The sequence below is a fragment of the Lissotriton helveticus genome, chromosome 1_1 (assembly GCF_964261635.1).
Source record: "Lissotriton helveticus chromosome 1_1, aLisHel1.1, whole genome shotgun sequence".
NCBI lineage: Eukaryota > Metazoa > Chordata > Amphibia > Caudata > Salamandridae > Lissotriton > Lissotriton helveticus.
Genome location: NC_136057.1, coordinates 965568930 through 965590496, shown reverse-complemented (window position 1 = coordinate 965590496; position 21567 = coordinate 965568930). Strand labels below are relative to the sequence as shown.

Below are 21567 nucleotides of genomic sequence, written 5' to 3'. Positions count from 1 at the left end.
ATTTCGTTGACTTATTTGTCATGAATTTTTAATTTTTCTTGCCTATTGGCTTGAGCCACATTATATTTTTGGGCTATTTTTTAGCATTACCTTTTTGATCTTTAGTTTCAATTCATGCTCGTTTACTGTTGAGTTCTGCTCTCATGAGATGGCACTTCTGTTATCATATTTAGTCCGTTCTCGGATCATGGGGGGGTGTCATATAGCTCCTGTATATCCTTATATCGTGTTTAAGTTAGCATAGGTACATTTGAGGTTTAAACGCCATTTTTCTTTCTTGCAACTTCTGCACACGACACTTAATTGTTGACTTAGCTTTCAACCTAGTAGTTTGCCGTGGTGTATGTGAGAATAATATGTTATTGCTCTGATATCAGCTTTGCTTAAATAACTATGTCTGCACGAAGAGTGCTGAAGTTTCAGGAACAACACGATATGGAATTGTTATGAGGTCTGATCTCCACGCCTTCATAGTCATAACACAAGTGCAGCCTTTGCCAACTCTGGCTTCAGGCGGGATTGATATTGCTTTACGCGAGGCACATAGAACACACTTGATGCGGTGCACAGGCAGAGAGAGCTGGTGTATGCTGATGTGATTCCTTCATGCTAGGACACTAAGGTATGGGCCCGCCCTGAAACAACCCAAAGAGACCTTCTTAGCTAATAATATAATATATGTGTTAGGGAGGGTGAGATATAAGTGTTGTTAACTCTTATTCATTACAGTATGTTAACATGCTGTCACCATTCGCTTTTTATGTCTTAGTAACTATGCTGATAATTTTGCTACTGATAATAAGTATACTTGTATTATCTAAGATACTGCGCCTGAGAAGACGGCATTAGTAAATAAACATTTCAAATGCACATGTGTCTTCTTTACTCCATGTTCTGGTTTGTAATGATAATATAACGAAAGAGTGTTCATGAGTCCCACGTACCCTGAGGTACTGTAAGTTCATGTTCTGGTTTGTCTAAACATTGGGAGTTTGATATGTCCAATGAGACACTGTAGCTAGCTCGGTAAGGGGTGAGTTGGTTGCTAAGGTGAGTTTTGGGACACCCTAATTTGCTGAGGTTCCACTCCTCTGTGCACAGTTCTGTGTGAGAACAGAAACCCTGCGACATGTTTTCCGGGTTTGTTTCATGCTACATAAGACTCATGTAGTGCAAAGCATGAACTGATCCTCTTATCGGTTTCTAGTTCGATTTCAGGTTTTGGGTGGGTGTTCATGACAAGCATGATTTGCAGCTCTGGAGCTGAGGCTGACTTTCCCAAAGTGCCTGTCACTGGATTATATGTTAATTTCATTTAGTAAATGTTAATTAAATTTAGTCTAGCGCACAAATCACCTCGAAGGTGCATCTCGGTGCTGTGGGTAAACATGGGCAATTTAGTACGCAACCTTAAAATAGAACTGTCTTAAGCAGTTTCCTGAATTTGGCATGATCTGTACAGGTTCAGATATGATAAGGTAACTTACTTCAATAGGAAGGAGCCAGGTAAGGGAAAGACCTGCCTCTACACCTTGTCAGTCAGATATGGTGGATCGTGAGTAATCAATCAATCAATCAGGGAATTGTGAAGGGCACTACTCACCTGTAGGGGTCTCAAGGCACTGGGGGGCAGGGGGGGGGGGGGGTGCAGCTCCGGTCATTCTAAGAGCCAGTTCTTGAGGGTCTTGCTGAAGATGTGAAGAGTGGGGGCGTGTCTGATGTTGATCGGGAGCTTGTTCCTTGTCTTTACCGCGATGTAGGAGAAGGCTCTTCCACCCATTCAAGCTCTACGGATGCATGGGGTTTCGGCGAGGGCGCATTCGGCCGATCTCTTGGGTATGTGGAAGGAGATTCTTACGTTGAGATAATGGGGTCTGGTGTTGTGGAAGCATTGTAGGTGTGCATGAGTATCTTGAAGGTGACTCTCTTCTTGACGGGAAGCCAGTGGAGGGCTCGCAGGCGTTGGGTGATGTGTTCATGTCGAGGGATGCCGAGGACAAGTCTGGCTGCGGTTTTCTGTTTGGTCTGGTGCTTGCGGAGCAGAGATTTGTTGATCCCGGCGTAGAGAGTGTTTCCCTAGTCCAGTCTGCTGGGTATAAGTGCGTAGGTGGTGGTCTTTCTTGATCTGGGGGATCCATTTGAAGGTCTTGCAGAGGATGCAGAGAGTATTGAAGCAGGTGGAGACGACAGCATTGACCGGTCAGGTCATGGTGAAGGAGGAGTCGAGAATGATGCAAAGGTTCTGGGCATGGTCTGTGGGGTGGGTTGGGGTAGGGTAGGGGCTACCGAGTGCAGTGGGCCACCAGATGTTGTCCCATGCAAAGGGGGAGAGTCCGAGGATTAGGACTTCTGGCGGTGTGGCCTAGGTTGAGGAGGCTGCAGATGTCGTCTGAGGCAGCAAGTAGGGCGGTCTCGGTGCAGCGGTTGCTGTGGAATCCAGATTGGGAGGGGTCAAGGATGGAGTTCTCTTTGATGAATTTTGTTAGTTGGACGTCGACGATCTTCTCGGGGACTTGGGCTGCGAAAGGGAGGAGAGAGATAGGTCAGTAGTTATTGAGGTCTGTCGGATCTGCTGAGGGCTTCTTGAGGAGGGGCTTGACTTCTGTGCGTTTCTAGTCGTCGGGAATTTGCCAGCCTCGAAGGTGTAATTGATGGTGTGTCGTAGCTCAGGTGCAATGGTGGCGGCGGCTCTGCGGAAGATGTGCGGAGGGCAGGGGTCCATGGGGGCTCCTAAGTGAATGCCTTTAATGGTCGAAGCAGTGTCTTCGGTGGTAGCCAGGCTCCAGGAGGAGATGGTGGGCTGGTTGTCGTTTCTGGAGGGAGGAGATGAGTGGGTGCCTGGAGTATGTATATTTAAGCTGTTGTAGAAGGATCTAATTTTCAGGTGGAAGTAGGAGCTGAGTTTGTCACAGAGGTCCTGGAAGGGTGTGACATCCGTGGTTTCACTGGGGGCCTTGGTGAATTCCTGAATGATGTTGAAGAGTTCCTTGACGTTGCTGGCGTTGGCGTGGATTTTGTTTTAGATGTAGGTTCTTTTAGTGTATCTGATGAGCTGGTTGTATTCTGTCATGGCGTTCTTGTATGTGGTGCCCGGCTTCTGAAGTTTTGCTGCAGAGTTGGCGTTGGTCGAGGTGGGGGGGAATTGCGGTTGAGGGTGGAGCTGAGGTGCTCTTCAGTGACCTTGCTCCAGCTCCTTCACGGAGGGCATGGTGCAGGATTGGGGGCAGTGGGTTCGTTGATGTGGAAGTGTACGCAGTGGTGGTCCATCCAGGGGGGGTTGCGTGGTGTGGCTGAAGTGGATTATGTTGCCTCCGGCGAAGGTCGGGTCAAGGGTGTGTCCTGTTTTGTGGGTAGGGGTGGTGATGAGTTGTTTTAGGCCGAGGTTGGCAAGGTTGTACAGGAGGGTGGTTGAGTTGAGGTCGCTGAGGCTGTCGAGGTAGAAGTTGAGGTCTCCGTTGAGTATGTAGTCCATGGATGTGAGGGCACAATAACGTCTGCGATGGTAGTGGTAAATTCGGTTCGAAGTCTGGGTGTCTGTAGGTGAGGGTATCACGCAAGGTCGTTCTGGGGCTGGTCTGGATCTGGAAATGGAGGTGTTCGGTGGTGGACGTGGGGTCGCTCTTGCTGGAAGTAGTGAGTTGGAGGGAGCTCTCGTGTGAGATGCAAAGTCCTCCTCATGGGCAGTTGGGGCGGTCCTTCCTTTGTATCTGTTGGCGATGTCTGGCGGAGGGTGTCGAGGAGGTCCCAGATCTCTACAGCATGTCTGTGCAAGGAATGCATGATATACCTCAGGGCTTCGGGGGGGCTAGCATCGGGTGTGGGGGCAGCGGTCGTGGGGGTGCGGAGGATGGTGAAGGTTTGTCTGCAATGTCGGCAGGAGAACTGGCCGTGGTTGGTGTTCAGCATAGAGAGATGCCAGTTGTTGGTCCTTCTGGAGTTGGGTGCAAGAAGGGCAGCTAAGGTGTAGCAGTGGGTGGCCGGAGAACCAGGGTCCCTGGCGCTGGTCACGGTCGGGACACGAATGGGTGAAGACAGGCTTGCCTTTGGCACACCTTCTGCGTGCGGCCGCCATTATATAGGGAAGGGGGAGGGAAGCGCAGCTGGGAGGTGGGAGCAGGAACCGGCAGGGGGAAGGGCTGCGGGGTCAGCAGCGGTGGGAAAAAGACTGCAAAAAACGGACACGGAGGACACAAGCAAAGGGCACAGGTACAGAGACAAATTCAATTAAAGGCAGAAACTTACGGGCACAATAACAAAAAACAAAATAAAAAAAACAAAAAAACTGAAAAACAGGCCCCAACACGAATACAGACACCAGCGGACCAGCAGAAGAGCAAGGCTCTCCCACCGGACCAGTAGGGATGAGGCACACATGTTTTTAAAATTGAAACATTTTCAATTAACAAGTATTCACAACAACATCATTGTTGTTACTCATTTATCTACTACAGATAACAAGCATTAGCAAAACCATGGGTGGGGCTAGTTTCAGTTGTATCTTCCTTGTTGTGGGATATGTCTGGATGCTGTAATTGAAAAATCACAGAGAGGAACCCAAATACTGTTCAGGTGGGATGTTGTTTGAAGCTTAGGACTTTAGCTCACATGTTTTAAGCTGTGCCCTCATCCACATAGATCACGACTCTTGTAAAGGATTCCTACTTATGCTTCTTTGTCCATGCCCCTTTCAGAGACCTCCCTCAAACTTCTATATCCCACAAAAAGTACTATTTTGTCTGCTCTTAAATCTGCAGCGCAATAAATACTGTATCCTCACATTTGTAACGTGCTCAGAGATGTCTAATGATGGTGCTGATAAATTTGTTGCAAGAGGCAAATGGTAGCAAGCTAATGTATTATGCAACACTGGTATCATTTCATTTTGCATGGAGGTATTGGAGCAAGCCACTGCTTTTCTTGATTTCTCCATCCGCCTTCTCTTTTGTGAGTGACTTACACTGCCGCACATAGTCATGGTATCTGTCTCTAGTGTGCGACATGTATGCATCAGATGTTATTACAAAGCACTCCAGATGACGATATCAGAGCAAATTGATGCTATCAATTTAATGTCATCTAGTGCTAGTGGGTATTTGTTATGCACAAAACATAGAAACCAATAATGGTACAGAAGGGTACTGTGCTATTCACGTGTCATGGCACAAGGACAAATATATTGTGGAACTTTTAGCACTTGGTCCTAGTGTAGTTAGTAATGTTCTAACTTGGTGGGGGTGGAACTTGCCTGCAGATGGCAGCCATTTTGTCCAGCTCCTTCGGCCGCACTAACAATATTCAACCATCCTTTGCCAATCTGCAAAATAAGACTCACATAAACATAGCCCTGTGCGCCCAACAGCCTAGCTGCAAAATTGCTGCTAACATTTTGATCTGGGGCCAAGGCCTGGTGCTGTGTGCTCACCAGACATCCTTCACTGCACTAGAAGCACAGCCTATGGAGCTAAGGCATGTGAGGTTGCCTGCTGGTGCAGGCTCTGTGGGTGTGACTTGGCTCCCCGCATGGTGGCTGACTGCGAGGGGGGTAAGAGGTGTGCTCCCGGAGGATCCTATGGGTGGAGGCTCTGCTGTCTGACACCACTGGGGATGACTGGTAGATGGATGAGGACTGCCATCGCCTTTGAAGCTCACCCACTTCAGGTCTGTTTTCCCCTCTGACCCTAATACAGGAATGCTCCTAACAGTCGCCACTCGCAGACACCCAGGCTTTGCCGGAATTGCTTTGCTCGGGTCTGAAATTGAATGCCGCATCAGATATCTGCCGGGAGGGAGTTCTGCATGCATAATTGGGCCTTACTGCGGCCTATATCGGAAGCTTTGAAGGGGATGTTGGCAGAGGAGGGACTCCAACACGTCAATTGGTGCAGGCACTGCCACTGGGAGCCTACTGCAGCCCTTGTAGCATGGTCTGTGTTATTTGGCCTGAACCTGCATCTGCGGTGGAGAGGTGATATTGCTGGTGCGTGGCAGACAGGAAGAGCGCAACTACCCATGCTGAGGGCAACACTTGATAGATATACCTGCAAGATAATTGCTGACTTTGGGCACTGGTAATCGGCCATCTGACTAAGCAAGGCTGGTCACAGTGTGCCTGGGGCCTTGGTGAAGGCTACTGGCTGGGGGCCCAGGCAGCATAGGGAGGTCCATAACTACTATGAGCCGTACGTCCTAGCTGGATCATGCCTGTGCCCTTCAGCTGAAGATTTGATTAAGCTGCAGAAGTCCTACAATCAGGGGCTTGCTGTGAGGTGCCTCAGGACCCTCTTCCCATCGATAGCTGATGGCAGGGAGGATTGTGCCTTACCGCTGGCTGCGTTCCTGATCCTACTTTTCAAGATGGGCAAGATCGACAAGACTCAACCAAGGAAAAATGGACCTGTGAAGAACCCTAGGTCACACAAGGAGAGCACTGCGTGTCGGAGATGAGGTCGGACACTCCGAGCCAGGAATTGGGTGATGAACTCCAGCAGATCTTGACAGCCATACAACTCAGCCTCACCAAAGTAGATGGGGAGATTAAAGCTCTCACTTATCGCATGGGCAGGATGTCAGAACACATTGGCAAGCATGCAGAACGCCTCAACATGGTGGAGAAATGCGTTACGGAGGCAGAAGATGAGCTGGTCTAACTTGCGGGAACACAAAAATGAGTGGTTAAGGCACTGATGGCAGTACAGGCTAAAGCAGAAGACCAGGAGGCCCTTTCCTGGTAAAATATCTATATACAATGGGACTTGCTATGGAAGGTTTTGGATAGAATGGGGATCGGGCCAGATTTTATTCCGTGGGTTTGTCTACTATATTGTGACCCAACTGCCAGAGTGCGCCGTGGTGGAGTGGTCTCTGCACTCATCACTATAGAGTGGACAGGTACGCCTGTTGTCCCCACTCCTTTTTGCACTGGCAATGGAACCACTGACAATCGGCTATGGCAGGACATGCCCAATGGGGAGTAGTTGTGGGTGGGGAAACTCATATCATTTCTTTGTGTGCGGATGACGCACTACTTTATTTGCATCACCCTACCGAGGCTGTGCCTGCCCTCATAACAGTGCTGACCGAGTTTGATATAGTATCAGGGTTGGTTATCAATAGCCAGATAGCCAGATATCAGGTATGTTGCCCCTGATGGATCTAGCTGGGAGAGAAATTACGAAACTCCCAACCTCTGCATTTACACGGGAGTGCCATTAACTTTGTTATCTAGGTATTTAAGTTGCCCATACAGCCAAAGCCCAATATGCATTGAATATGGGAGCGGTCCTCGCGGGCCTAGAGGCACTTCTGAAATCGCCTTCCACTGTCTGTTATGGAACACGTAGCCCTGGCAAAAACGGCCCTACTGCCACTTTGATTATATGTGTTGAAAAACTCCTTCTGTAAAATCCCCAATGCTACATCTACTACCTTAAACCCTTAAACAGCCTTCTGGTCTGCCTGGTGTGGGTCGGGAAACACAGTTGAGTGAAGCTGGAGCTTTTAAAGCTAGATATGGATCAGGGAGGCCTCGGCCTTCCATACTTTCATCTTTATTATCTTACCAGACTCCTCCAGTATGCGGCAATTAACCACACGGATCATATTTATGCAGGGACAAAGGGACACGCTACGAGCATGAGCAGACGCATACTGATGAATTAATGTGTGACTACAGAGTCCGTCCTCCCTTGGCACCTCTATGATGTCTGTCGAAAAAACAAGTCTTTTACAACCATACAAGGAAAAGGTTCTATATATATGGTCTGTATGGTTACCTGCATAGTTTTCACTATTTAATTGCACAGAAAATTAGCAATCGCAAAAAGCAGGGTAAAAGCGAGGTCGTGAGGAAAGCTTCCTGACCCTTCATGGCCTATATAAAAGCTGAAACATGTCGACCTACTGGATGCCTGGGAATATTAATTCAGAAAAGCATCACACTGATCTATTTTAACTTAGCCCTAGATCCCCGAATAATAAATTTGTTCCAAATGATTTAAAGGCTATTTTAACACACTCACTCAAGCCTGCCTTCACTCACTGCTACCACTCAAAGAGCTCCACTTACAAACGAGTTGAGCCCACCCATTCACATTCGGTGTCTGGGTGAGGGTCCAATGATGAAGCATGCCACAGGTGGTACCTGTTGGTGAGGACCATATATATATGTTTTCATTTATCACACCATCTCAGAGAGTGAAAGATTACTGCCTGAGTAATTGTGCAGTAAGCATTGATTTACCTAGGAACATTATGCTCACTTGTCTCGGATACAGGCATGACAGACACTGTCACAAATAACTGGGTCTCCCCTCTCCTTGTGTTTATTGCTCAGCACAATGGACATTCATCGCGATCAGATATTCAGCTATGTACAATACTGTATTATTCCTTTCACCATTACAGATAGATGTGCTTGCTTATCACCTGGTACAGAGTGACCAGGTAAATTATAATTTATCCATAGAGCCACAATCTTAGCCGTCACTTACCAGAATACAGATATGTAGAATGCATTGGTCGGTTGCAACTAGGAATAGGTCCTCTTGTTTTGAAACTAACTCATCAGCCACCATGGGTTGTATGAAGTTTTTAGGGTGGGATATATATTTATATATTTTTAAATAGCGTAAATATTGCCTAAAGGTGCTAAAACACTATACAATAGAAATGTATTCTTACATAAACTTCAAAATTACATAATCTGAAGATGTTGATACATTAGATAATAAGAGCAGATAATTACATAAACCAAAACATTTCATTATCCGAAGATTTAGTTACATTTTAAAGGCAATGGACATTGTAGTACAGTATATGTTGCAGCAGAGATAACATTTGCATAACAAGATATCCATTGGTGCTATGAGTGCAGTCTAATGAAATGGAAGTACTGCTGTTAATCAAAAGGCACTTATCATTGGAAAGACTAAACCAGAGAGGTCACAACTGGTGAGGAGAAGTTAGCTAAAATGTCTTTGAAGGAGAAAGGGTTGTCAGCTCCAAATTAAAGACAACCTTCGAAGTGGTGGTGCATAGGTTTGGAAGTAAGGAGTTCCATATTCCGGTCGGAATTCCTAAGAAAGATTGAGCTATGAGTTTTTCCTTTTTAAGGGTAAGGATTTCTAGTAGAAGTCCTTCGACATTTCGTGATGGTATAGTGCCCAACTTATTTTACATTTGCCAGCCTGGTAACGTGGAATGGATGCATGGAGGGCTTTATGAGAGTCTTGTGTATGGCCCAGGCTTGAATGCACATCCAGCAACAGTGAGATGTGGTCATTTCTTTTGGGTCCCATAGACGAAAGATGCTGTAAAATGTAGGTTTCGATAGATGTCTCAGTCATTCCTCCCTGTAAGCTTCTGACATGTACAATAACAACATGGTCATAGAGCTCCCTGATGTGTTATTTTAAATTATTTTAGTCTAACCATTCCTTTATACATCAACTCATAGTCAAAAATTGTGAAAAACAGAAACCTTCCGACCATACTAACTGAAATTATTTGACAGCTCCAAAGATCAATGCAGAATAGAGTATTACTTTTGGGTTGAACCAATGTGTAAAGCATCTTAAGAGGGATGTGTATGCAATGATAAAATACCCCAAGTGTAACCCTGTGATCACTATAACAAAGTAATTTCATTTACACAGGAGGTCGTTGCAAATTATCAATTGTATTATGGTTGTGAGTGCGCACAAATTAGATTTGAACATTCAAGACAACGGGGAAGAACCATGAATGATATGAATACTTTCTACCATAATTCCGACAGTGGTAAACTACCATAATGCTGCATTTTGATTGGCTCCCTGCTGGTCTTTTTCTACCCAGACGATTCCTGAGGCAAGCCTCGTGACTGTATCAACCCGCATATCACTCTTCTTTCTTTCCTAACAGCTGCCCGTGAAGGCCACAGAGTTCTGATAAAGATCACAGCGGTCTGACAGTCACTGAATGTGCCTGCACTGGGAGACATTGCTGGAGAAGGCAGCTTTAGAATCATGCATTTTGTGTGCAGAAGGTTGAATTTGTACTTCCAGTACATACTTTACTAAAAGCAGTGGGCAGCAATCCTTAATTGTTTCCTTCTTTAAATCTTGTTAATTTATGCAGAGGCATAGTTCTTGGTTTGAAAAAACAACAACAAAAACATTGGCTCTCCAGATGAAGAAGTGGAATGAATAGTCTATTTTGAAAATTCTTGCAGAGCTATTATTTTAAGGTTTCTTTTTCTGACAAAGACTATATTCTTCCCAAAGGAATAACTGCTCGAGACTCAATTAGAATTGCGAAGTTGAATTCCCAATGAGAAAGTATGGAAAAAGCAATAGGCTTCTAAAAGATACAGAGGAATATATCTCAGAGTAAGTTACTACTGAGGTCAGATAGGTAACAGTTGCAGCTGGAGAAGCAGTTTCAGCGTTATCTTCAATTGGTGCCCAGTAATTACCAAAAGCAATATTATGTTAATAGCAAAGATGTGAAGACATTGGAAAAGTATGGTTAACATCATTTGTGTACTTGTCATATATGAGGCGGCATGGTAGCCCCAAAATCACACCAGAGTTTGATGGTGCTCTTTATTGAAAAGTAATATCTTTTTATGTGCTCTGAAAAACTAGTAGAGCATTGCCATTGTTAGAAATGGGGGTCTCTAGTTGGCAATGGTTTGCACCTTTGTCCAAATAGGGCCCCCTTGCTTATGGTCAGGGTAAGGGGGATACACTCCTAAAATAACCCCTGCTTGTCCCCTTGGTAGCTTGGCACGAGCAGACAGGCGTATCTCAGATGCAGTGTGTAAAGCATTTGTGAACACATACAGTAATACAGTGAAAGCTCTACAAATAGACAACACAACAGTTTAGAAAAAAAGTAATCTTTATCTAAACCAAAACAAGACCAAAAGACAAAAGTCCACAATACAGTATTAAAAATAAGGCTTTGAAATGGTAGAAATAGTTCAGTTCTATGCAAGTTGTAAATGCACCACTTTTCTCACAAAGTACCTAGGATGCGTCATGCAAAACAAACAAAATGGCCACAGGGAAGGTGATGCATCTGTTCCTTACACGCAGGAAAGGTGATGCATTGATTCCTTGCTTCGGGGGAGGTGATACGTCAATTCCTTACTGTAGCGCAGGGGAGGTGATGTGTCTGTTCCTTACCGGAGAGGAGGTGATGCGTCAATTTCTTACCGCGTAGGGAGATGATGCATCTGTTTCTTACTGCGTCCCCAAACGATGCAACAAACTTGGCGCCTCGATGCTATGCGACGATCCAGTACGATGCGTGAACCTTTGCTACCACACTTCAAGACTTGCATTCGAAATCGGTACGTCGGTCTCGGACTTCGGTGATTGGAGCACTCGATGCAGCGTGCGGCAATTTTTCAAGCCGCAGCAGACACTGCAACGGTTTCTTTGGCGATGCATCGGAAAACTGATGCAGATGCGTCTCGCTTCTTCCACGTTGCATCGATTTTCAAGGTCGCTGCCGAAAACTGTTCTCTAGAGGCCCAAAACAACAGCAGGCACCTCTTGTAGGTCAGAACTCCCAGCAGTTCAATTCAGGGGAGCTAGTGGTGAAATCTTTGTGTCCCTTAGACATCCCAACAGGAGGCAAGCTCAGTTTCAAGCCCTTGGGGATCTTCCTCAAGACGACAAAGGAAAAAGAAAAGTCCTTTTCGCCTTTTCTTGGCAGCAAGCAGCCACTGCGGGCCAACCCCAGATTGCAAACAGTACAGGGGCAGTATCCTCCTCAGCTTATCCGGCTCTTCTCCTTGGCAAAGGTTCCTCTTGAATTCCCAGAAGTGATCTAAGAGTCTGGGTTCTGGGCCCCACTTTTTATACACACAAATCCTTTGTTCTCTGAAGGCAGAGAGTGTGTGTACCCAGCCAAAACCAGTTCTGTGATCACTGGTGCAACTTCCTGACAGAAGGTGGAAACAGCAATGTGGAAGACAGACCAGGCCCATTCTGGGGAAAAGGAAATCTCCTCCCTCTATTCTAAATGGCATCCAAGTCTTTTCCGCCCAGCCCTAACTCATCAGACTTCTGGAGCCACTGCCCCTCTCCAGCCCCTGTCATCCAAAAGCCAGACATGCAATACATAAAGCTAGCAGAGGCACACTGGATGTTTAGGCTAGAAAATACCTACCTTCTAAAAGCGGTATTTTCAAACACAGAATGAAAAAGTTACCCTCACTAAAAGATGCACTGGAACATTCTGAGTTCAGGCATAATAAACTTTATTTTTCTACCTTGTTCCTAGGGTCAGTTATGTTTATAAGATGTTCTAAACAAAACGCCCCATTCTCTCCTATGGGAACAGGTAGCCTTGCAACAGTGAAATACTAAATTGGCAGTAATTCACTATCAAGACATGCCACGCACACCAGGGTATGTCCTACCTTTTACATACATTGCACCCTGCCCTCAGGGGTACCTTGGGCCTACCTTAGGGTTGACTAACATGTAGAAAAAGGAAGGTGTGCACTTGCCAAGTTGACACAACAGTCCCAGACTTCGCACACGCTCTGCAATGGCAGGCCAGAGGTACATTTTACAGGCTGCTTCTGTGGGTAGCACAATCAGTACTGCAGCCCACTAGCAGTATTTGATTTACAGGCCCTGGGCACACACAGTGCACTATATTAGGGTCTTACAAATAAATCAAATATGCCAATCATGGAATTACTAATCAATAACAACAATTTACAAAGGGAGCACTTGCACTTTGGCACTGAACAGCAATGGCAAAGTGCCCAAAGCAACTAGACCAGCAAAACGGAGTCCAACACACCGCAGAAACACAGGAGGCAACAGCAAAAAATGGAAGGGAGACCCACGTCAATGGTGCCCGGTCAAACAGTCATTTCCTTAACAGGACAATAACTCAAGGACATGCCATACATGGTTCAGGATCCTTCTAAGGGATGTTATGCTTAGGAGGCCACTTATCATGACAAAACATTTCAGGAATGCAACTATCCAAAACAGCTGAAACTTGAATCATTATTCCATTGTTAGAGCATAAAGATCTCTGTAAGAGGACAAATTGATGAATAGATAAATCATTTGAACCAACATAACGAAGTAGCTTACATCTCATCCCCTACTTCCTTACAAGAGACTGGCACTGCCAGTTCATTGTTTTTTTTTTAGGTTTAACACTACATTTCCTGACCAGCTGATGTCAGTCACTGCAATAAATTTACGCCGGCTCTTCATATCTATTCAGTCTCTGCTTCAGGCAAAATTCCCCTAGTAACACCGAACTGCAGGGCCCCCTAATTGAGAAGCAGCTTAGTGAAATCCACCTTATGCAAAAAGATTCTTGCTGGGGATATTGGACCAAGTCACCTTGACCACCTTCTTTCATTCTTATGTTTTTCAGATGAGATTTGAGGGGCATGACAGTTTCAATCAATTCCGAAAAAATGGTAGGATGAGCAGATCTCACTGAGTCATCTTTGATGTTCTCTTTTATTCAATGTCTAAACAGGCTTATCCGAGTCCTCCTCATTTTTTCTTCTCTTTCAATGCATGCTGTAGTCTACAGCACGCACTGGAAGAGGAAATCACCTCAATTGATTGTTTTTGTGCAGGAAGGTGCCCCTTCCTGCACAAAAACAATCTCTCCACGACACAGGCACCCTTGCACCATGATGCAAGGATGCCTGTGTCGGTGCATGGCAGCAGCTTGTGTGCCAGTGCAGGGGATAGCACAGAGATGCGACATATTGTTGTAAATATATTGCAACCCTGTGCTTCAAAGCTAATGCAGCGCTGCACAGCAAAATTTGTAAATCTACCCCTAAGTGAGCGGGCCAGGGTATGGCTGCACTGAAGAGACAACTGATGAGATAGCGGACTATTGATTGATCTGAATAATAACGAGTTGGTCGGAAGGCAAAATGGACTATTAAAGTTTCTAATAAAATCTGTTAATATGGCTGCATCTCCAGAAAATCAGAGAACTCCAGGGCAACAAAAAGTTATCCAGCAGCTTGGTCATATTTTGGGCTTACTCTGTGGAGTTTACACTACATGCTGAGAAGAGTCCATACTTAGGCTAGGATTTAGGAGATAGGCTTCACAAGCTGCCAAGCTCTGGACATGGCTGTTATTCATGTTTCTCTTGTTGAGCCTTCCCAGACTTAAGCATGCATCTTTCCTGTGTTGGTTAACACTACCAGTATTATGTGGAAGCAACTTTCTGAGGGGTTACTAGATGGAGGATTGAGCCAAGATGCACGAAAAACTTCCATGAAGGCAGGAGAATTACAGTAGAGAATTGTAGAGGAGCCTGATTCTCACAACCCCTAGACTGGAGTAGATGAGCTTGGGATCCAGTTGGAGCAGGATTTCAGAAGATGCAGCAGGATTGTATGAGCAGGATTTCAACACAAACTAACAAGGATGGAGAAATTCACATTTATTTTAACACTTTTGATACATAGAATAGTAGGTTCAAGCTTCTTCTATAGAGAAGAACAGGGAGTTAAATAGTAAAAGAAGAAGGACGTGACAGACAAGAAATGCCACAGCCATTAGTGTTTGAGAAAAGCAATTGACAGAGAGTGCATAGGTGGGCATGTTAGTTTGGGAAGGAACAATCCACTTCCGGTCATGAGACATATCAAGAACCCCAGATCTAGGAGATGCACTCAAAATGCTACAAACAACATTAGTTTAGAGTGTTGGAGTGTTAGAATCTTGGAACTGTACAAAAGGCTGTTTTGGGTAAGTAGAAATCATGCTGAAAGGAAGTAACTTTCCTCTGGGGCGTGGATAGTAAGGAACAAAAAGACCATGCCATCCGATATTTCCCCAGGAACGTCAAAGGAAAGATTCACACTTCATCCGAGAAAGCCTTTTCTTTAAGAGCAGTGAGACAACCTTCCCAGTGGGTGGCAGGTCACATTTTTCGTAGTTCTACTCAATGTGGAAAGCTGTAACAGTCACTTACTTTTAACAAACAAAGGCTGCTCATTGTACAACAGCACTGCTTAGACTCTAAGAGGAAGGGGGCATTTCATTGTGGTAAGAGGCTGTTACACACAATGGTAGGAATGGTGTGGAAAATGTCTCCCTGGGTTACAGATTGTACAGGCTCATGTGTTAGACAGCAGTGATACTTCTTAGGTTAAATAAATTGCTATGACGCCAGTGTCAACATTTTTCCAGTATGTAAGGCACTACTTGTCACTTACACCACTATCAGCATGTAAAACACTACTGCCATATTAGTAGTTATTGCCGCCCTGTACATACGTCACAATAGCTTCTACACTAACAACAAGCACTAGAATGTAAAACACCCCTCCTATAGCAGTACAAAAATGTATTTGCCCCCAACTGCCTAGTGGTCTGAGCCTGTGGCGCTGGGCCCCTCCCTTCCTCCTGAGGTGACTTGAGATGTATGCGCTGGGGCACATGTAAAAGGAAATACAGAGGCTCCCTCATTTGGGGACTGAGCTTTGCTGCATACCACTCCCCTAGATGTGCAGGGGTGTTGCTGCTATTGGTGCAACAGGTTCAGTTGCACCAGGGCCGAGAGTCCTGAGGTGGCCCACCGAACTCTAATTATTGATTTCTTTTATTATTCAAAGAGCAGCCGAGGTGGAGGGGGGCATTCCTTCCTTGCACGAGAGACCATTATACACTGGCAATGGTACTACTGACGTGCATTTCTTCGACAGCTACCAGTGCGACTTTTCCGTGGTTTCCGGGCAAGTTCTTGCTGGCCGCGAGGCTTCAATTTCCTGCCAATAACCCGCGCTTGACAAACGGCTTTTACACTTCATTTTCTCACACAAAAAAGCACATGATGATGAGCTGTAGCTGAAGAGGCACGGATTTCGTTTTTTTTGCTATAGTAACAAGCTACCAGAAAAATTGTGATGTTTTTTACTTGCCACTGCAAGTGAGGGCGTCCTCGAAGCCAAAACCACATAGTCAACCCGACGCTGAAAGGCACGGGTTTGCCTGCCTGGCCAGTTGTTTTTTAATACACTCCAGCAGATAGTATAACATAGATTTTTCCACTGATCATCGACCGCAAAACCAGCAGGATTCCGGTGGAAAAATCTTGCACTCCGTCCTCGTCCTCCTTCCTTTGACTGTCGTCTGGGCATTCGACGTCACCTTGCAGCGTGACTGAAAAATTCATTTTGATTAGAATTTCATTTGATCGTAATTACTTCTTTAAAGTATCATTTCACCTTTTGTTCTTCATTTCTGGATTCTGTTAATCCTTTGAATCAGGCAGCCTTTTAAAATCAATGTTTCTTTGACAGATCTGTGCTCTTCTTCTCTGTTTGAAGCTCCATATCTGAGGCTTTCCGGTCGGCCTAGAAACCTTTACCAGTAATAACTCGCAGCCACGGATCACACAAGCCACCCGTCCCTCTTTCATGCGCCAGAATCTATGTAAATATAGTTTTAACCATGCTCCCATATCCAGCAGCACGAGCATGTTTTACTGAGCCTTTCATACAGGTCAAATGATCCCTTTACTCTCTCGAAAGGCCAGAGGAAAGGCTGCATAAATCTATTGCGGTCGAATGATGCAAGAGACGGGGTGACAAAAGGCATCGGCTGTAAGGTGCAGCTGGTTAAATTCTGCTGATAAAAGGTACCAACTGAGAGCGGATATAACTGTGCCCTGTGCCCAAGAGGGGCTATGTGCAACGACGTCTCTCACATGCAACGTGCACCAGCGTTGGTCTTATGCGTAAACATCAATCTTCCTCCTTAACCAAGCCTTTGCAAAACTGTACAAAAGTCCTATCGCCTTATTTCTGAATTCTTGAGATTTATTGCCATGTAATCTGAAATGGAAAGTATATGCAAATTATGGAAAACAGAATCCCATGACCAAAAAGATTAATAATCGCAGAGTTTAAAAAACTCAAAAGAAAAAGAAGTACAATGCAAACAGTAGACTTTCATATTTATTTAACCACATAATATATAGAAATATTTTTGGAACTAACTTTTGGCAATATATTTATGCTAATAAAATGTAATATATGTGTTAGAGCTGGCTTTTTCAGCGTGACCCTGTTTTTCTTGGCTTTAGGACTCAGGTCACTTTACAACTGCTTATCAGTGCTAAAGTGCATATTCTGTCTGTGTAAATTGTTAAGGATTGGTGTTCCATGATTGGCTTGTTTGGCTTATTACTAAGTCCCTAGTACGGTGCACTTTGCGTGCCCTTGGTCCGTCACTCAAATGCTGCTAGTGGGCCTGCAGCTCTGATCCTGCCACCCACACAAAAAGCCTTTTAAAAATGTCTCAGACCTGCCACTGCAGTGTCTGCATGCAGTCTCTACTGTTGACCTGGCAAGTGCACCCACTTGCCAGGCCCTAACCTTCCCTTTTGTTACATGTGAGTCACCCCTTAGGTAGGTGCAATGTTCATCTGTGGGCAGGATGCACTGTATGAGAAAGGTAGGACATGTCCTGATGTGTGTAACAAGTCATGATAGTGAACTACAGTGAATTTCGTTTTTTGCTATTGAAAGGCGATCTGTCCAATAGGATAGAATGGAAGTTTATTTATAACATCTTATAAGTATTACTTTTCATGGGGACAAGATAGAAAGATGAAGTTTAGTATGCCTGAACTCAGAATTTAAAAACACATCTTTTAGTAAGGATGATTTTTATATTATGTGTTTAAAAATACCACTTTTGGAATGTGCGTATTTTCTCACTCAGCCAAATTGTGAGCCTCTGATGGTTTGTTGGTTGACTGTCTGGCTTTGGAGTGACCAGGGGTTGAGGATGTGCATTCACTGTAAACAGCTACTTGGGTGGTTTGAAGTTTGTCCTGCCTCTCCTGGATGAGTGAGTCAGGGCTGAACTGAATAGACCTGGGCTGCATTTAAAGTAGGGGAGATTTCCTTTCACCTGAATGGGCCTGGTCTGCCTTACACAATGCTGTCTCTACCTCCTGCCGGGAAGCTGGACCAGAGGACAGAACTGGTTTTTACTGAGCACAGAGCCTCTCTGACACAAGAAAACAAAGAGATTTGGAATATAAATATTGGGGCCCAGAATTCAGAACTTTAGAATACTTCTGGACTCAAGAAGAACCTCTGCCAAGGAGAAGAGCTGGGAAAGTAGAGGATAAAGACTTTGCTGTGTGCTGTGTATCCTGCTTGAAGAAGATCTCCAAGGGCTTGAATTAGAGCTTGCCTCCAGTTCTGAAGTCTCAGGGACACAAATACTCCACCAGCAGCTCCCCTGAACTTCCTTGCTGGGAGTTCTGACCTGCCAAGAGGTGCCTGTTGCTGTGTTAGGCCTCTAGAGGATGTTCCTGCTGTTGGGAGCTGGAAAAGAGATGCAACTAAGAGAAGCACAATGCAACTACACCTGTTTCCGACGCATTGCCGCTGTGCCACTGAAAAAAATGACGCAACACCTGCCTGAGGCTGGAGAAATCACTGCACGCCGAATCCGGTGCACTCACCTCCAAAGTTCGAGATCTCCACACCGATTACGACACAGGCCCTGTTCTGCCGCCGCAAGAACCAATGCATCATGGGATAGCGGCTGGAGAGACCAACGCAGCGCCTTTGCCTCCGCATTGAGAACCACTGCATCCACAATCCCCACGCATCGCACCTGCGTGCCAAGTCTACAAGAACACCTGGGCAGCAGTAGGAAACAAATGCATCACCTCCCCGCACAGTAAGATATCGACGCATCACCTCCCCTTCGGTAAGGAACCGATGCATCACCTCTCCTGCGTACGTAACTGATGCATCACCATTCCTGGGCGTGAGTAACCGACACATAACGTTCCCTGTGACTGTTTTTGTTTATGATTGTAATGCATTCAAGGTACTTTGTGTTGAAAGTGTCGCATTTATAGTTTGCTAGGGACAGAACTGTTTTTGCCTTCTAAGGATTACATTTTAATTACTGTATTGTAGATTTTTGTTGTTTTGGTCTTGTTTCATTTTGATAAAGTTTTCTTATTTTTCTAAACTAGTGTGGTGTCCATTTGTAGTGATTTCACTGTATTACTGTATGCGTGAACAAATGCTTAACACACTGCCTCTGAGATAAGCCTGTCTGCTCATGCCAAGCTACAAGGGGGTGAGCAGGCATTATTTTAGCAGTGTATCCCCCTTACCCTGACTAGGAAGAATGGTTCCTACTTGGACAAAGGTGCAAACCCTTGCTAACTTGAGACCCCCATTTCTAACAGTATGCCAGTTTCCTGAACAAAGAGGTTTGCAGGCTCCAAAGAGTTTTAAAAAAATGTAACAAAGCTTATCTTTGCTCTGATACTACATCTCACTTGCTCTTGAAACACACTGCATGCTTGTCCTGAAGGAAAAAGAACAGCTGAAGACGTTCTTTTACCCACAAGTAACTTAGTTGACCAGGCCCTCTCCCAGACTACAGTTCGAATGCATTTAGTGCTACCAACCAACTAGGAATATATGATCAGCCTCCATTAACAAAGTTGTCATCCAACTGGTCAAATACAATTGATCTGTGTGAGAAAGTGGATTAGTAGTGGACGTGGAAAGAAGTCCACCACAAGTAATAATCTCAACACTCTTGTATGATCCAGTAAAGGTTTCAGCAATATAAAGTAGAGCTCAAACCCTGGTAACTTTGGCACAGAATAGGCAGACTTAACTTAAGAAAATGTGTAAAGCACAGGTACCAAAAGAGTTAAACATTTGAAAAGAAAAGAATAGAAAAATCCCACTCCAATTCACAAAAATAGAGAATAATTTAACTAACATAATGACACCAAAGTGGAAAAAATCAAAAAAATGGGAACATTCGCATCAGCAGGCCAAGGCTGTGAGGCCCAAGGGAAGGGTCCCTCTGAGGGGCGCAGAAGTCACTAGAGTATCAAGTTTGAGCAGTAGAGAGGGTTAATGTGTACCAGGGTGATAGTAAATTGAACCCAGATGTCCAAATGGGGAACCCCTATCCCATTAAGACAAGAAACTTGAATTGGGTGAAGAACAGAGCTGGAAAACGAAACAATCTTAGTTTGCTGTATTTCCAAAATGGCAAAATAGGTCTTGAGTAATTAAGATTTTTTTATTTTTTATTATTGTTCTGATGGTCCTGAATAATTCTTCCAGAGCAAAGCAAAAAAACAGCCAACATGTGTTTGCCCTCTTTACTTCGCAAAGGCCTGTTTTTTTTTCAGGGCTGATAGTGTTAGTTGCATTTGTACCATTAAGTGAAAAAAGAGCCACTGATATTCTCTTTGACTTGTATGTACAATCTTTTATTTCATATGCACCTATGGATACGTTTCTATCCAATAATAATTTCTAAGATGAAAGAAAGAGCCATCACCACACCCAGTGCTGGTGGTTTCTGTAGCCACAAGTATATCACTCGTAGTAGAAAAGAAAAAGGAAAACAATTATATCTATACTTACAGTTTAGTGGATGTACGACATTACAACGCATGCTTTTACATCGCATGATTTTACAACGCGAGTTTTACAACGCATACCATTACAACGCATAGTGCTTTGGGGCGCTGGATAGTGAATTATTTAATTTACTATTCCAACTCCAGTCCCCGTGGATAGTAGGGAAGGTGTTGGATAGTAAATTAAATATATTCCCTATCCTAGAGCGCCCCCCAGCGCAATGCGTTGTAATGGTTTGCGTTGTAAAAGCTGCGATGTAAAAGCACTGCGTGGTAAAAGTTGCGTTGTAAGTGATGTTCCCCCAGTTTAGTTCACCCTTAGCGTCTTCTTTTTCCCAGGGGTTCTTGCTAAGATAATTCTTGACAATTAAGAAGAGAGAAATTCTAGTCTCCTAGCTAAGTGTTTTCTCCTTTCTTTAAACTTTAAAGAGGGAAAAAAACACCCAGGAAATAACCAAAGTACTTTTCTAAAAACGGGGACTCCTTTACCCTTGTGAGGTCGGTTCTAGTTAACAGAAGCGTTAAGTGTGGAAAAGGTTCTTTCAACTCCCGGTAATGTTTTATTCTTAAAAGGCTTGTAGTGGCGGTGGTGAAGGATTAAAGGGGCTGGAAAGGATTCCCCGCAAAATAAAGGTCTGTAAGGAAACAGGTGGGAAACAAGAAAGGAGAAAGGGAAAAAACCTCGAAAAAAACAATGCACTCTTTAATCCTTGGGCATTCTCCCGCACCCCCGGTCCACTCACTTGTTCACACAACTGTCCCCCACCCCTTTCTAAGGACACGTACCACTGTCTGCTGCAACTCTCCTGAGTTTGAGCCGCTCGTCGGCTCCATCTGTAGTGCACCACCACTCCTAACACCCCAGTTCAGGGGCCTCGTCGACATAAGTGTCCACCTCTTCCATGGTCGAGCCTTCTCATACATCACTCCTCAAGTATGGAACAACATCCCACTCTACATTAGAGTCTCTCATTTCTTCTTGAATTATGAAAAATGCTTCGGATTTGGATCTTCGTGTAAGTTCCCAGGAAGCTAACCTTCACTCGTCTGCAAAGCCCCATGATACTTCCACTGGTGACAATGTGCTATAACATTGCATGTCACGTAACAGAACGTAACATTAGAGACGAGGACCAA

The 21567-nt window shown here is 44.7% G+C and overlaps 1 protein-coding gene across 2 annotated transcripts in view; it reads right to left on the bottom strand.

The window, feature by feature from the left end:
• The window catches only part of PRKCQ (protein kinase C theta), a 452364-nt gene that overhangs the window by 218874 nt on the left and 211923 nt on the right, over nucleotides 1-21567 (bottom strand). The window lies entirely within an intron of this gene.